Source organism: Cataglyphis hispanica, chromosome 1 (genome assembly GCF_021464435.1).
Source record: "Cataglyphis hispanica isolate Lineage 1 chromosome 1, ULB_Chis1_1.0, whole genome shotgun sequence".
Taxonomy (NCBI): Eukaryota; Metazoa; Arthropoda; class Insecta; order Hymenoptera; family Formicidae; genus Cataglyphis; species Cataglyphis hispanica.
In genome coordinates, this window is record NC_065954.1 from 6,245,971 (window position 1) to 6,264,060 (window position 18,090).

The 18,090-nt window shown below is 39.3% G+C and overlaps 1 protein-coding gene across 2 annotated transcripts in view; it reads left to right on the plus strand.

Annotated features, from left to right (window-relative positions):
• The first annotated feature begins 201 nt into the window (after positions 1-201).
• The window catches only part of LOC126849872 (transcription factor SOX-5), a 144,397-nt gene continuing 126,508 nt past the window's right edge, over positions 202-18,090 (plus strand). Inside the window, exon 1 of one of the 2 annotated variants that reach the window (XM_050592216.1) lies at positions 202-244. The gene's annotated coding sequence lies outside the window, so the exon portion shown is untranslated. Of the gene's footprint in view, positions 245-13,490; positions 15,107-18,090 lie in introns of those variants that run through there. The other variant, XM_050592206.1, reaches the window with a different exon arrangement.

Genomic DNA, 18,090 nt, shown 5'->3' on the forward strand with positions numbered 1-18,090 from the left:
TATAATTGCGCTTTTTATGCAAGAAATTGATATGATTTTAAAACTCGCTAAAAACTTGAAATAAAAAAAAAACAATAAAAAGAAAACAAATACTTTAATCGTATATAATACATTTTTTAATAACAATTGCATGCGATTAAAATATTAGTTATTTTAAATATACTGTTTTATAATTTGAATATATATTTTTTTATGTCACAGGTTAACATTATGTACTACATCTTCGTTGTTGTGCATCGTACTGGTGAGTTTTCTGATATTATTTTTCATTTTAATTTTGAGATGAAATATATAATAATTGAGGCCGACATATCACAGATTTCAACAGCCTTGATAAATATAAATAGTATTAAAGATAGACCTGAGTAACTTTCAAAAGATTTTATATATCGTTCGTTGTTTATTAAAAAGTTATTAATAAAATAAATTTAATGAATAGAATATTAGATGGATTATAATAGAATTAGATACAATACAAGATTGTGTGTATTATAAAGTGAAGATTTTAATACACACACCGTATATATGTATATTGGATACGTATGTGCGTGTGTGTACTTTTTAATGTCAGAAAATTATTCTATCTTTCTAGTTCTATTCGTGAAACTTATTTTGTTAGTAATTTTTTTAATAAACAACGAGCATTGGCTAAAATCTTTTGAAAGTTACTCAGGGCTGTTCTTGATGATATATGTCAAGGCCATTAAAATTGTGAAATTGATCCTAATATGCATAACTATCGAATAAATAACAAAAAATATTTTTTATTATTTGTTTTTTTTCTTTATATAAATTATTTGATATCTGCTCGTTTAATAATTAATAAATCAAAATATTTAATCCTCTGTTTTTGATATTTAAATGTTCATATTTTTGAAAACATTGCTCAATTAACTTAATTAATTTTGCTAGAAATTTAAATAAAAAAAAAATTGGAAATATTAATAAAGTGAAATAATAAATTAATATAAAAGTAAATATCAAGTTAAAATTAAATATTAGTAAAGAAAATTTTGGTAAAGAAAATATCAAGAAAACATGCAATAAAAATATACAAGAAAAGAAATTTACAATACAATTTTATAAGCAATATTGAAATTTGTAACGAGTATGATATTAACTGATTATTCATATATATATATATATATATATACATGTCGCAGGATAATATGAAATGAATGATAATAGCTAAAACTCGTTTCAGCTGAAACATTTATGGTAGTTTTAGTCATAGTAATTAATATTAATTACTACAACGTATTTTAATGATAGTTAATATTGAATCAATTTAATTGCGTTCAGGATAGATTTTCTCGATACGCCTTTCATACTCGATATCGTTGATCCGCAATCATAAAATGACAATTAATAACATGGAATGTTTCTATCCAATCCGTTACGGTAATTCGCGCGTTTCATAAACTGTTTGATTGCTCAAATCCCTTATGATTCGCGCATATCATGTTAAAATATTACAATCGACGTAGGAAAAGTTGTACAATTTTTTTTTTATCACAATGACAAGTGACGCGACAAATGAACATGTATATATTAAAAGGGAAGTCAGTATTACACCTGCTTTGTCGAGTGCAATAACGTGAGAATTCTGATTCAACGATCGCGAAAGTATCTTTCTTTTACACGGTTCTCTCCACCCGAACGCGACTTGTTCTACCATCGGGAACATAATGCCGCGCGGAGCAGGTACTCATAACGCCCGACCAACTTGTTGAGATATAGCCCGGATAGTGTTTCAATCGCCGGGGTCCCCCAGACCACGAGCATCGACAATGATACGTGCACGTATGCAAAACGTATTACAATATTGGATAGTGGGTCTATGCATCATGATAGTCGAAATAAATCATCCGGCAACAAGTACCGACGTGTGGCTAAGGAAGTCTTAAATAATTTAGTAATTTTTCGACGTCACGACCTTAAGGTCATGCCAAGCATCGCGTAAATCCCTTTGGCTGTGGCTCGTAAGGCCCTTCTCTTTCTTTCTTTTTCGCGCCGACGTACTGGAAACCGAGGGAAATCGCGTGTTTGTTAAAAAAAGCGCGTATCCCACGTGCTTGTGTCCGCGGTAATAAAGAGTCGTGCTTCGTATATACCGCTGGAACGCTTCTCGCAAATCGAGCAACAAAACGTCGGGTACTGCGGCAAATATTATGTAAGCGTTTCAGCATGCAAAAATGAAACCTGTCCCTTTGCTAGTTTACTCCTCTTGCTAAAAGCTTAAAAGCAACGAGAAAAATTTCTAATTTTCAGTAAAGAAATTTTAGTTTCCGGCGCTTTTCATTTTTTTCTGTTTATAATAAAATTGAAGATACATAAATTTTCCTATTTGTAAATGTACAGACTTCTGTCCACTTTATTAAAATCAATATATTTGCTTTTCTTTTCTATGCGTATGTATTAATATTAATTTAAAGGTGAAATGTTACTATTAGGAAGTTTTAAAAGTTTTAGTAGAAGGAAGTTTAATGTAATTACATTTAGGAAGAGAATAACAATAAAAAATCGAAACTACATTAACCTTTGAATATCGTTGTTCAATTTTGATCATGTAATTATATATTAAGAACTTATACTATAAAATAAACAATTCCCGCATTGAAAAGCTATAATTTTCGCGTTTATACGAGATTGCACCAACATGACATGACTAACATTGTGTCTAAAGACGACAAAATGCCACTTGATCTATCGCTCACGTGTATTCATGCGTGCGTATACGTGTTCTCTGCTCTCTCTTTCTCTTCCTCTACCTTTCTCCGCTCTCTTTCTTCTCTCTGCTCATAATGGCCAAAAACATAATAAGGAGGGCAAAACGCGAGGCTGTGGTACGCGGTATGTAGGGCGGCTAACAATGGAGCACACCTGAGTACGAGCCGGTGCGTTTGTGATGGCTTTGGGGAGGTACAAGGTGCACCGGTATGAAATTTGAGGGAGAGGGGAAAAGAAAGGGAACGGGAAAAAAACGAGGAGGTTCCTTGCACGGAGAAAGGCACAAGAAAAACGTAACAATGCTTTCAGCCTCTTTGCTGCTGCTTCTTCTCGTTTTTCTCCTCCTTCTCTTTTTCTCTTCTTCCTTCTTTTGGAACAGTGGCTGATGCTGCTATCCGGCGTCCCTTCTTCGATCTCCCTTGTCGAATTTGGGTGCCAATGCGACGCTCTCCGATTTGTTCGCAAAACACCGAACACAGACGATCACCTGGTATGCGCGGCATTGTCCAACATGTGTGCGTGACTTGTCTCACTTACGTTTCCGTGTCCTTTCGTAAAGAATTGTTATCGACAGAATACAGCGTTCTCTTGCGTACGAGTAACAGAATTCTCCAATATAACGACATTTATTTTTATAATAATGAATATTATTATGTTTGAAAACAGGTGAGAAAAATGAATCTTAATTTTCACGTATAAAATTATTTCATAAAGTACAAGAGCAAATTATTAAGAGTTATAAATGCAACTTTTTTTATTAAATTCATTCTCTCTATTCATTTATTTATATTCTTTATCTTAGGAATATCTACCTAACAGCTACGTAAGTGTAGCGTATTTAACTATATGATTCTTTAAATGTATTTGGCGTTATGTCTACAATTCTGCTTGACGCCGTTAATAACTTTCCTTTGATCAATTACTTCTCAAGTACTTTCGACATTAATGTTTTTCCACCGCTGCGAGAGATCATTAACCATTGCAGGCTCGTTGCTTCCAACATTAAAATTTAAAACGGCGGTGATATAATTACGAGCAGCGGCTGAGATTTGCTCTCGCCGAGAATTCTTATGAATCGCCACTAATAACGTACTGTGAAAAAAAAAAAAAATTAATAGTTGCGACTAAAAAATCTTTTATAACATATACATGTTATAAAAGTAATATACATATACTCGAATAAAAAAAATATATACTTTACGGGATATATTTGATAGGATATAATATTTTTAATTGTTATAGGATTTTATTTTATAATTATACGAATATTGTGATATTTACGAAGCATGTTAAAATGTTTGTTATAGTCTACATTCCGCTTTTCAACAATATTAAGCATGTAAGAAAAAATTCAAAGAAGTAGAATGTATAGAAAAAATTAAATATCTGCATTCGTTTGCAAAAGAAACATTTGTGTGCACATATTCTGCAATAATGTAATCATTACGCATCGGCATATCGTTGTGGAAACTATATTTAATTCTTGTAAATTATATTGATCCTGTCATTAAAGTCGCGGCGAATGAGAGTTACTTGCGATGGAATGCTGCAGAAGGAGAGCTCCACACACGCTCAAAGACTATATATGGGATTCTCGTACGGGCAAATCGTGTAAGAGGGAATGGACGTAATCTAAAGTGTACGTAACGAAAGAAGTTTTCACGGTATCTCGGATTATTGCTCGTCTAATAAGCACCATCAACAAAAACGAACGTTACTAATTAATCCGAGAGTATTGAGCCTCTTATGAAATCATGAGAACTCTCAGTCATTATTATCTATTAGAGTTCAAAACGGGATTTTTTTTAATTTGATAGGAAAGCTTAATCTAGAGAAACTTTGATTTAAATTAAATTAATAAAATTATCAATTAATTTGTTTATGGTATAGATTTTTATTTGCTAATATATTTCTAAAAAGCTTCGTTATATAGATATTGCTTCCAACTGTCCCTACGCATGTTAAGAATTATGACAACAGTTAAGAGCAAGATAATTAAACCTCCAGAGTCTCTTAAGTGCCGCTCTTTTCTCTTCGACGGTGTCTCCTTCTTGGTATGGCGAGATAGTTATTTCCTGCCTGTCCATTCGCGCTACGTGACCCTCAAGGCCGACATGGATATGACATGGATGAGTGATCTTGTCGGACGTACGTTTAAGATGAAAACGCATCTTGCTTCGATTAATATTTATTTGTATCTCACATAGTTCGAAGTAAACGCGTATATTGCGTCCGGTTATACTTTGATCGATGGAAGCTGTTACGTCATATTATACAATGAATCTAGATAAAGAATGTCATGTTCGACTTGCAAGTACGAGTCAAGGGTTATGAGTCAACTACGCTGAAATAACGAGTCATGTGTTGGACCGTGTAACGGTGCTAGTTAAAAGGCTTTTCAATCCAAGCGTCGTTTACGACAATTATTTCTTCTATCCAGTTGTAACTTAACAGAATTTACGTTTATTTTATCTTGCAATTATACGACGAGTAATTCTGGAAAGACTACGAAGTGCAGTTACGATCGGATGACGACACGAATTTTGTCGGTGAACAATAACGCTACCACGATACGTATATCGGGTGATGGTACGGTCGTAGTTGATAGTGAAAATCGAAGCAACCTGATCCAAGGGTCCAAGGGCCTGCTGCATAATGGGAAGGTTGCTCTTAACAATCGTGTAAAAAGACGCCGGGCCGTTTTAGATTGAGGAATATTAGAGCATTGTGAGAGGCCGCACGGTCGACACGCATGTCCGTATGCGTGTATACGTTACGTGCGTTGACAATAGGAAGCCCAGTGGGTGCGTTAATCCGGCGTGTGTGAGGCTGGACTGTGGGAATATTTCGTGAAGAGAGAAGAACAGAAGGAAAGAGAGAGAAAGGAAATCGGGGCGGCGGCGGCGGCGGCGAGGGAAAGAGTAAGGCGATCTTGGCTCTATTGTTGCATCTCGGCGATACTATCTGCCAGTACACGCGATGCCTCTGTCGGCTCGCCGACAGTGTTGACTCGCGTTTAAAGTCTCGTACATTTGTGTGCGAGCACGCTCCTCTCCTTCTCTTTCTTTCTAACGCGGGGCTCGGCCAACAGTAATTGCCGCGAACGACGTACAGATCGACGAAGAGTCGAGACAGCGATCGTTTCGCGGACAGTTCTCTCCGTTTATCGAAGTTGCGCGGCGCACCTTCATCCGGAATCGATAAACTCATTGTCTACCATAATTCACGATCTCCATCGATGGCTAATAAGAGAGAGAGAGAGAGAGAGGTTCATTGAAAGCGTCACTCGTGTGAAAAATGGAAAGAAGGGCGCGAAGACAATCGGAAGATGAGTGAATCTCGTGAGTCACTCTATGCTTGCTTTTCTCATCAATATTAATTTTTTGCTCATTAATATTACTCACGTTATTGATTATTCCATATTTTTAGCTATACATATCTAGTTATTTATGGAAATTATTGCTAAGAACGGAAGAAATATTATTTGCGGCAAAATTTTCTCTTTTAAGAGAAACTAATAATAAGTTCAAGCTAAGAACTCAAATCCATGGCGTTTCAGTGATAATAAAAGTTTGAATATTAAATTTTGCATTAAAATTTCGTGGAACAGTCAATCTCAGGTGAACAAGAGAGAAAAATAGCGGAAATTGTTTCTTATATATTATATAATATTTTACATTTAAAAAAATAATTATAGTAATATAAATTTAGAAAGATTATTTTTACTTGTGCATTTTTTTTTTTTTTAATTTGATATTTTTACTACAATTTATCAAATAAAAATAGTATACATGTGTGTGTGTGTGTGTGTGTGTGTGTTTTAAGTATTAGTCTTTATTCCTTATTATTACAAGCATCTTTTGACTTTCTTCTTCGATGCCGCGTTTCCTTATCAAGGGTTGCAATTTCATCCTTTCGGTCGAGTGGTTTCGAAATTCCAGCTCTGACGGGCGACACCCAACGACGTCTTCGCGCCCGTTAAGAGTCCCCGTTCTAATCTCGAGAGCGGATATCGAGTCGGTGTACTATGTCGCCGGTGATCGGTCAGAGGATCGCTCTCTCGGAAAAGTGGCCGGGTATTTTTGTAGTCGCTGAACGTGGGAATGATTTTTGAGACGAGAGCAGCGGGAGGGAAAAGGGTTGAACGAAGATGAAAGAAGAGAAGAACGGGGCACCTGGACGCCTCCCCGAGAGCCAGTCTTCTTGATGCGCGAGCGTGCGGGCGCGCAGATCACACATACACGTGTATACAGAGCTCTCTCTTGCGAGTATCTACGAGGGCGCTCACGATGCAACACACGTGTCGTCTCGTGTATGCACGTTCATGCAGTTTGTAACGCGCGGAACAGGTATTCTCCCATTGAAATAAGGTAACGTCGCGAATATGAAATATATCCCCTTGTACAACTTGATAATCCGTGGTTACCATAAATCCTGAGTGATTATCCGCGTGTCTATTTATAAGCCTCATGGCGTCGCCCTCACCTTCGCAAGCCTCATCCCGCCTCCCTCGCCGCATACCACGCATCTCTCTCCTGTCTACCTCTTTTCTCTTTGTTCAGCTATTCTCCCAGTATTCTCGTTTTCTTCTCAACGATGTCGAGCGGGAATCTCGAAAGAGTTCCAACGTTTGTACGTATGTATGCGCGTGTCATGGCTTTCCATGGTATGCGCGTAAGGCTTCGGAGATACGCCCGATAGGATTAATCGGCTTACGATGAAAGCTGCATTTTCGCGTCGAGAAACGAGAATGATTTGTTGTTGAACCGTTTGTTCGCACCTGCAACAAAAGCGTTGATCAGTTGAACGAAGATGTAACATAAAGAAATCATAATGAACGAAATCATAATAACGATATAGGCAATAACAAATGACGCGTTCTTTTCTCGTAGAATAATGCAATAATGTATACGTGCACGGGGCATACATAAAATATACTCGAGATTAATTGTCTAATTCTAAATAATAGTGAGTGAATTTATAGTATGAGGACAGTTAAATAGTGCTGCGAAGCGGATTTGTCTTGGCGCGAGTTCACAATCCAGCATCACGCGAGGCTGGAGAAAATGCAAGAAAACGTATTGAGCCAGAAGATAATAAATAATTCAGTTTGATATACGAGCTCCAATATCGCGAGATCTCACCGCGTGCCGTCCGTATACGGATATGTGCGAGTGGGTTGTCGCACATTTTGCCTCGTAGACAGATATGTGCATATCGATCATTCTGGATGCATTGACAGCTTCATTCGCGAGCATATTCCGTGGAATTACACCTCCGCATCTGAGTCCCCTTGCTCTCCTTAGAGATTTCAGAATATATTAAAATATCTTCTCTTCCATAAGATGACATAAACTCATCAAAATCGCAACTATACATACGTTAAGTTTAGTATCATTATTTGCTACCGTTTTGTCTTTACATAAAAACGCGGAAAATATTATTTGTAATGATAATTTAAATTATGATAAAGAAATATTATATAAAAGAGAGAGAGAGAGAGAGAGAGAGAGAGAGAGAGAGAGATAAACAGCTGTTATTATATTAGATTGTATTTGATATTATGCGAAAAGTCGTTTTATATATCAAGTATTTCATGTTTTAATCTTACAATGTTTAATGGACTCAGATTGTTGAGTGTCAGTAAACTACTGCATAAACAAAAGAAAAAAATAATACAATTTGACAAGTTAATTTGTTTCTATATTAATTAATATTTTATAATTAAAGCGCGTTAAAGTATTCAAAATATTACAATGCAAATTCAAATAACAGTGAATAGTTTAAAGCGAAAGGTAATCGAGCGTCGGTCTAACCGAGATAACGACGGCGCTAAGCGTGGAGAATGATTTTTCGTTCGCGCGCGTTGAAGAGGTCAATGCTGAGAGAAGGCGAGGAATATAACCGCGAGTATAACATCGTCGCCATAGGCACTGTGTGGCAAGCTATTAAAAACCCCAGTTATGAATGAAAGCCGGGGCTGAAATAGAATGGCATGCCGAGTCCCGCCCACAGGAGCAGGTACGAACACCACGACTACGCACAGCCTCGGCTCAGACCAAAGTGTCAAAAGATTCCCAAATAGCTACAGACGATTACCGAGTGTTATGCGCAAGTCGCCGCCTCGCGCGCGCAGAACCGGTAGTCGAATCTTTAGATAATTTAATTACTATGCACATGTCAAAATCAACTTGTTCCTGTCAATACTCATCGCTGGAGCTCTATAAAAAAAAAAAAAATGATTGTACAGTAGAAGAGAGAGTGTTTACATAGACCATTCATTGACGTGTTAAGAGAGTTTCTTATGCGCTTTTTAACGCGTTTAATATTCTTCGGGAAGACAAATTTATAGAGTGCATTTATGAAGAGCTTTATAATCGAGCACAACATACACATGTGCGAAGTCGAATGTACTTAATAATCATATTTTAATTTTTTCAATTAAATATGTTGAATTGTGTGTGAGCACTAATTCGGTGATAAATACATATAAAAATTATAAGTTGACTCGATTGAAATTCGATCTTAAGATTTAATTTCTTGAGATGCGGTGTCCGATTATCTGTCACATTCTTGACGTCAACAGCCGGTATCCGGAGAGCCGGCACTCGGTGGAGCGTCCTGACGATTCAATTAGGATTCAGGCACGCCAGCGAAAGGTCCGGATCTCTCCTCTCCCCTCTTTTATCTTTTTTTCATGGTATAATCGATCGTCGATTTCACAAGAGATCTGACCGATCGTACGCTCGCGTGGCCGTTGATATATGAAGTTTAGAAACAAGTGGCCCGTGCGTTTGCAAGATATCAGCGGATCTTCAAAATGTGCAATTTAAATGACAATATAATAAGCGCATCGAGAAAAAAATGATTGCTCGTTATCCCGCAGATCATTAATTTTAACCGTAATTCAATTACGTATCCTATACTTGGATTTTTCTTAAACATAATTGATTATCAGTTTTGATAGTTAACATGAATTTTTTTTTCTCGTATATTTATATGTTGTTGCAACGAGATACGAATAAATTTGATACGATGAGAACAAAGATCTATATTTAATCGCTCGAGGATAGATTCTCGTAAATGATCTCGAAGTACAGTTATGCTTTACGCGCGGACAATCGGTTGGGAGTGTTACATTTAATCAATTGCAAGAAGAAAAGCCAATGGTTACACTACTACGTCGCGCACATAGACGAGTCGCCGATGAGACTAAGGAAGTAGGACCAAAGCATCGGACCAAGGGTTGAAAGCCTCGATGAAACCATCGTCGAGAAGCGTCGCGGGACAATGGAGCAATCAATAGGGTAATGTGAGGACACTTTATCGAATTATCGATGCGGTCGACACTGGCGTACCTACGGTCAATGGACACGGGTACCCTGCTTTTCGAGCGAACCCTTACTCGCCTCACAGTCTCTCTCTCTCTCTCTCTCTCTATCTATCTTTCTTCTCTCTCTTTCTCTCACCCGCGTCTATCTCTCTGCCTCGCTTCCTCTGGTCACCCCTCAGTCCTCTCTTTGCTGCTTTCAATCTGTCTATCCGCGTCTCTTTCTCGCTGGTTCCCGTCAATGTTCGGCGACTGATAGAGCCGAAGCATCCGCGCCGTAACAAGCTCAGTCGCCCTTGACACTTTGGGCCGTTAATGTCCGAGAAGCACGCGATAAATCCGGCCCCGAACGAAAGGCGTATTTCCATCTTACCGCGGTGCTATCCCGGGAGTGTCCTTCGGTGCAGGAATGAGTGCCTCCGCGGCGCATGTCATCTCTCACACTCGCTAAAGATACTGGTTTGTACGCTTGTCCTATTTCTGCACGGTATCTTCCTACCATTTGCATCAAACAAATTGCAAAACCTTTTATCTCTTCTTGTTCTCTTTATTTTTTTTTTCCTTGTAATGAAATGAAAATAATTAATAGCCGCTGTGACAGATGAATGACTTATAAAATCGATCGATCGATCCGTAAAACTTTATTCCACATTTATCGTCTTTATTCTTCTAACATACTTGTTCGTGTACAAGATAATTTTTCTAATTCCCAATACATAAATCTGTTTGTCGAATTGACAAGGGAATCCGTAATGCAGAAGAGTCGCGGTGACAACACGCAGCTAGAAAATCCGGTCGTGAGTGGGCTTCGCGCCCGAGCGCAGTAAACGTTTAACAGGGACGGTAGTGGGCCGATATTTTTACGCGGACTCGATGTCACATATTTCATGTCAGTTTGACTGGGATTTTTTTCTCCGCATCTTTGTATTGAATATCGTCTCGCGCGTATATATGCATGCGCTTGTATAATTGCCGCGGCCGGTCTTCGGTGTCCTTATCTTCTTCGCCTGGTCTCGCGTCGTCCCGCGTCGCCCCGTGTCGTGTCCGTCTCGCGAAGCACGCTCGATTGACCGCGTGTGAGAACACGATATCGCACGAATGAGTTATGATCCCTATTCGTGGATTTGCATACCGATTCATTATGCGCCGGTGGAACTGAAAATTGGAACGCAACGTGGCGCAACAGAATCACACGCTGCATGTGGAACGTCGAAGGAGGGCGGCAGCAGAAACGATAAATCAAAGGCCTCCTGCCTCGCGTGTCCCTCTCTCCCTCCCTTCGCCTCTCCTTTTTCGCGAACCGTATGCAAATCGCGCTCGCCTTAATGGCGAACGATGCTACGGTCCAGGGAAAGAAAGGAACATCACATCCGAAAAACTTTCCGCGCACGGCTTTTCGCGTACGATGTTTATCGCTTCGAATGTGCGAATTTGCTCGGCGAAGGCCGTGTGCACAGATGTACTAAATTACGTACAAACAAATCACTTTGGCACGATGTGCGCAAACACAGTTGTGTAACGCTTCGACGTTGGGTAATTCGATTTATATAACGGTAATGCTATTGTCGATGCACGTTGTTCTGTTTCTCGAATTTGTTAGGAATATTTGACATTATCAGTGTATTAGAGTATTATTGCCATATTTTTCTTCAATATATTTTAACGATATTATCCACGCTACGTTCTCGGCCGCGAATAACTACAAAAAACAAAGATCAGGAAAATAAAATTTAATTCTTATTACGAATTATTCTCAACAATAGCTGTTCCTATTTTCTCCAGTAGTAATTTTTTACTTCCTCAAATAAATAAAAAAAGAGAGAGAAAATATAAAAGCAATGAAGAAGAAGAGAGAAGCGCTTTCGAAAGACGGATGAACGGATTGTCTGAGATAAGAGGAGATGACAGGTGAAATACGTAGGCGGAGACGGGACAGATAGGCCGATACATGATGCTATTCACGTTGATATTCGTACAGCTATATTTTCTCTTTACCATTTATTATTTAATATTGATATACTCATATGATTCATTTATGATTCATTAAATCCTAGAAAAATCAACAGAAGAGGCTATGAAGTATATGATCATTTTGAATCTTTCTTTTTGAACTTTATTTATTATTTATTTATTATTTATGTATATATATATATATATATATATATATATATATATATGAAACGCTTGTATATAACTCTCGTAAAAAAATTACTATATAGAAATTAACTTGATAAATTTTTAATATATTAATTCTCTTTTATTACAATAATTAATATCTACATAATTTTTATATTAAAAATAAATTAATCGAGATTATATAGACGATCAAAGGTGTTGTAGAATTTGTTCTATAATTATCTTATATGGCACTTTGATTCTTGTCTGTTGTACGGAAAACATTGATATAAATCAAAGAGTATACGCCTCATCCGCGAACAATTCGTCATTCTGGCCTAAACGATGCATAGATAAAAACAGAGGAAGCCCGCGCGAGTGCGTTAAAGCGCGCGTATCCGCGGTTAAACAGCAACGGCAGCAGCATCGGCAGCAATACCGGGAGTAGCAGAAGCAGCAACGGACACCCCTCCATGACTGCAGGCTGTCTATCCTTTCGTCTCTTCTCTTTCTTGTCTTACTTCCTCTTGTCCAGTGTTGGTTAGTCTCAGCACCCTCTTTCCTCTCCATATTTCTCTCTTTCTCTCTCCCCCTCCCCCTCCTTTTTCTTCCCGGCTGATTCTTTGCCTCTTTCACTCTACCTCGATCTCTCACCGTTACTCTGTCTTTCTCTCTCCATATCTTCTCTTCTGAGTCTCTTTAGTTTTGTACGCTACCTGCCTGCCTGCCTTGTGGCTCGTATCGTATCGTATGTAAGTGAAGCGAGATGCTGTGGCGCGCGCGCGGAACGAGACGTGGCCGGGGCCCCTAAGACGACGGGTTAGCTGTGTGCGGCACGGCATGGCGTTGTCTCCTCGCATGTAGGCACACGGCCCTCTCACACGTGCTCACGCACGTACGCACACCGCGCGGCGTGGCGCGGCGCGATATAACGGGGAAGACGAGAGCACTCTCGCGCGAGGGAGACAGCATGCCGGAGTGTACGGGCCCGTACACCAGGCTCCAGCATCCGACACATACAGGTGCGTAAACGTGCTCTCCTGCGCTCTCCCGATTCCACTCTCGCGATCGCGTGAGCGTAGTAGGGTATGTTGTGTGCGCGAATGAGAGAGAAAGGAAGAGAGAGCACATACATATGTGTGTGTATATCTGGTACCGCGATTGTGTGCGCGGCCGGTGCACAAGAGCGTGGGCTCCCCTTCCTCCGGAGCCACACTCCACCTCCTCCTCTCGGTCTCTACCTCCTTCTTCTACCTGCCGGCTCGGCCGACACACATGTGTATGTGTACCTTGGTCTTCAGTGTAAGATCTGAACCAGTGGAGAACGCACGCTATTGTTATATCATTATCATTGTCATCGTCCGTAGCCGTTCGTGTTCGCGCCCGTTCCCGCCGTCGCGGTGTATTGTGAATATTTCGCGTCGACACTCGTGCGATACCGCGAGGCTGGTTGAGACGAAAATCTGATTTTATCCAATCGGTTGATCATGCGTGTATGTACGAGGCGCCGGGTGTGAACGAGAGAAATGTTCGGGCACGCATGAAACGTGCGGCGAGAGATCCGTTCCATCCCTTCGCGGCCGATATGCTGATCTCTGCAGGATCGAATGGCGACATGGGATGCTGTACTGAAACCGCTTCTCTGACAATACGGGATAGTACGTTGTAAACACGTGGGAAATTGCATCCGTCGATCGTCAACGTCATCTCGATTTTATCGTCGAGATTTATCCGCAAGTGAATCCCAGAGAGGACTGCCTTTCAAATTTTATTTTGCATTAAAAAAGTTTATAGATTTTTTGTTAAGAGAGCAAATATCGAACATTTGTGTCTTGTGTTGTCGTCCATAGATCTCCCACAATGATCAAAATCTAAAACGCCTATCATCGATCGACGTTGAGTTTGTAACTAATCGACAGTGGTCGGATGTAATCGATCAAAAAGTAGATCAGGATTAGAAGGACCCGATGACGGGGAGGAAGCGGAGGAGGCTCCGAATCTTGACAGACGAGAAGGGTAGAATAGGTTGGAAGGAAACTATGGATGATGCTAATTAAAGCGATTAGACTTTGGGGTTAATTGTTCTGGAACGCCAACTCTTGCATGATCTCACATTGATGCTGCTGTCGTGCTTGTTATCTTCGTATCTCTTGAAGCAGGACTGAAAGGGCAAACGATTCACAACCGGGTCAATTTGATGAGCCTTGAATCTTTGTTGTTACTTACACAAGGCTGATCTGAGAAGATTGTTTGATCGTAAACGAGACGTTGAGTTTGACATCTCTCCGAAAGTTGTGGTGTTAATTGCCTGTGCTGTAATGCCATTGGCTTTATTGACAACTGTCAAGTGCGTTTTCTATTTTCTATAGTGGAAAACGATCGATTTTAAATATTCTTTTCTTCTTGTATAATAATTCTATCTTATTATTATTTATATCTACAATTTGCCTGTTTATTATATATATAATTTCTCCCTTTTTCTATAATGATTAAATCAAAATTGTTAATAAGCTTCTCTTGATTTTACAATAGTTGCATAAATTATATAAACGCATAAAATCGACTCGATATACTGCGCGATCGATATGATCTCGATGATTGCTCAATTAGTTTTAAACGTGAGTATATATAGTGTATCGTGAAAAATTCATTCGGTTTGTCTGGCTTTTTTGTGACCGCGCGTGATTAGTGCGAAATATCTCTTTCTCGGATCGCCCAGAAACGTGGACTATATAGTGTGGGTGAAATATCTTGACGAAAGTGCAGGAGCTTTAAAACCTCGTGTCAGGTGTCAAAAAAAAAAAAAAAAAAGAAAAACAGCGAGCTAGTGCGTTCTATTAGAAATTGAGTACGTAGACGAGTAATCGTGATGACGAGTGATTCGCACAATAGACGCTTCGTTTGTTCGGAAATAGCCAGTGGAAACTGACGGTAAGCTGCTACATCTTGATATAATTTTGCTGCGTAGTGAAAAATATTGATATAAAAATATTTTTATTTTGATCCAAATTTATTTCGATAATTAATAATAAAAAACAAATAAATTTATTTTTTTAAGCGAGATCAGTACGTGAATATAATAATTTCATACGTGAATATAATAGTTCTATATCTCGCTGTATCATTTCGTCGAAGATACGTTATACAGGGAAGATACATAGACATGGAGCAGATTAATCTTTTGCAGACGTTAGTAGAAAATTCTTCATGTCATTATGTCGAGAATATATCTCGACTCGCGTGCACGAAGAGGAGGCAGTCTCTCAAAAATGTCAATTAGGCGCGAGAGCAATTCGCAGAACCGGCAGATGCGGTCGATCTCTCACGTCGTGAGCACGGATTTTCAGGTAATACGCGGGTAAATGGAACGATAAATCCTTCGATTGTCAAACATCGTTCGGCGACGCGCACCGCCATAAACACGGCGAAAGAGAGACGATCGTTGTCCGATTCGACCGGTTATCATGCGCACGTGATCGCGACGTGATGGCGGCGGCGGTCCGATTGATTCCCGCCACAAATAGCAAAAATTGCGCTCTCGCTAAACGCGGCTCGGTCACGTTTGCGATGTAACTCGTCTCGCGACTTGCGACGCGAGACAGTTCTCGATCGATGATCCGCGGCAGCGCTTTCGGCGTTCGTCGATTCGTCGAAACTCGCGCATTATCGAAGTAATCACTTGAGTGCTCGTGGCCGCGGAATGTCGCGCAAAACCCACGTCCGTTTCCTTCCAGGAGGTCGGTTCTCGTTTTGGTAAACTGTACCCGTAATGGAACCTATCGTAATACGCTGCTTATTTTAATTAAAAGCACACGACCATGAACGATCGCGGCTGCTGCCGCGTATGGAACAATCGTCAATGAGATTGCGGTTACGATAGCGGCGATATGCTTCGCGTAAGCGGCTACCGGTGCATCGCGACACGTTCGACTTTCTCGTATTTTGCGTTTATTTTTCACGTGCTTGCGGTGACGCATTTAAATCAGCCATGCCGCCGATAGTCGTGGAATAAAGAAAATGCGCCCGATGACTGCGCTCAGAAAATTGCTTCTGTCGGTTAGGTTGTGTAACACGACTTCCTCGAAAGAATCTGTAAAAGTTGTTCCTATCACTGCATCTTCCTCCGCGTAATTTTATTAATATTAACTTATTATTGTGGTCGCACTCACATATCGCCCGCGCGAATTTAATCTCTCCGCGACCGAACGCGTCTGATAATAATCTGAAAGTACAAGATAGGCATGAAATATTTAGAATGAGCAAACGGCTGGCTAAGAATTATACAATCTTGCCGATTGTTGCAATGGGGCTCAATATGAGAAAATATTTCTTGTGTGATTATCTTTTAAAAACTCCTGACACAATAAATTATTAATCAAAGCACTTAATTATATGTTTCTAATATAACTAAAAATTTTCCGGGGCTTAACGGTCACTGGAAATCGTCTATAGCTCGTGTATTATTATGTTTTATTACATGTACATGCGGATCTCTCAGATATACAATGTGCACAATGTGATTGTATCGAGTTATTAAGTCAATCCCGTAACGCGGCCGGAAATTAATTAAGATGTCGAATAAATGTTGCGCTTTCGTTTTATATATATTCCTTTTTCATAAGCATTTATTTTGCTTCTTTTTGTGACTCTTTTGTTTCTCTGCTTTTTTTCCAAATTGTAAATATACAGTGATATAGGAAATTTACATATAAGCAGATGTAGTTATCTTTGACACCTGTCGCAGTTTCGTATCAATACCTTCATTGCACGTTATACCTGTTGCGAAATCGCGTTCTCTCGCGTTGCGTATACTTGATAGCAGTCATTTTTAGTGGCCATAATTTTTACTTAAAAGGAGTACCTGTCAGCAGTGATTTGGGTACCGCGTGAAGCGCCGCTTTTATTGTACGCACGGGACGAGACACTCCAATTAAGGGCACATTTGTATACTTAAGTGCGCCGATATCGATGCATAAATCGGACCAGGCTCGACGATTTATAGCTCCAGCGAATGTCGTAAAACGTCTACCGCGAGATACGCACGGGGAAGCCGGACCTTCCTGTTCTTAGAATTCTCAATACAGATATTTAGGTAGATGTACAAGACGAGTTGTAATGCATCTTTCGCGATGATAAATATGCTGCAAAAAATGCTATCTAAAATACATATTAAAATTTTAACAATTATCTTTAGTATTTTAAAAGTTTTCGTTGAATGGTATATATCTGATAATAAATACCTTACGCACAATCGAAAAAAAAGAAATTAATAGATTTTTATATGTACGCTAAATAATAATAAGTAATAGATTTAGTGAAAAGACGCAAATGGTTCTTTTATAACACACTAGCCTTTAATTCTCCCGCAATAGACTCGTCTGTGATAAAAACTGACTTCGAATATCGCGAAAAGTTGTCAAGGGAACATCTCTCTCGAGCTTACCACGCACAAAGTCAACCCCCAAAGCACGCAACGTTAAATCCTTTACGCGCTGCGTCACAAAGGAAAGCGAGTCGTCGGTAACCCTTATAAGATAATTCTCCCTCTCTCTCATTCTCGTTGAATATACTCGTAGCCGCGATGTAAAGTATATTTCTCTTGTCGCTAAATCGTAAATCTTCGCTTGTTTCTTACGAGCTTGTTCTTCAACAATCAGCGTTGAGTTTACGTCGATATTTCTGAGAGCCGTTTCGATGTGTTAGAAGCTCGTAAATGTACAGAATGAAATCTTTTAGAGCACGGCATGTTCATTTTGTACGTGACAATTTGCATGTAAATCCGCTGTGTTTGAACATAAAGACCTTAGGATATCGCAATTTTTCGCATCAAGAGCGATGACTTTTTTTATACATCGAGCAGATATGCGCTAATTTCAACGATATTGAAAGATAATGAAAAGTTCTGTCAATTTTGC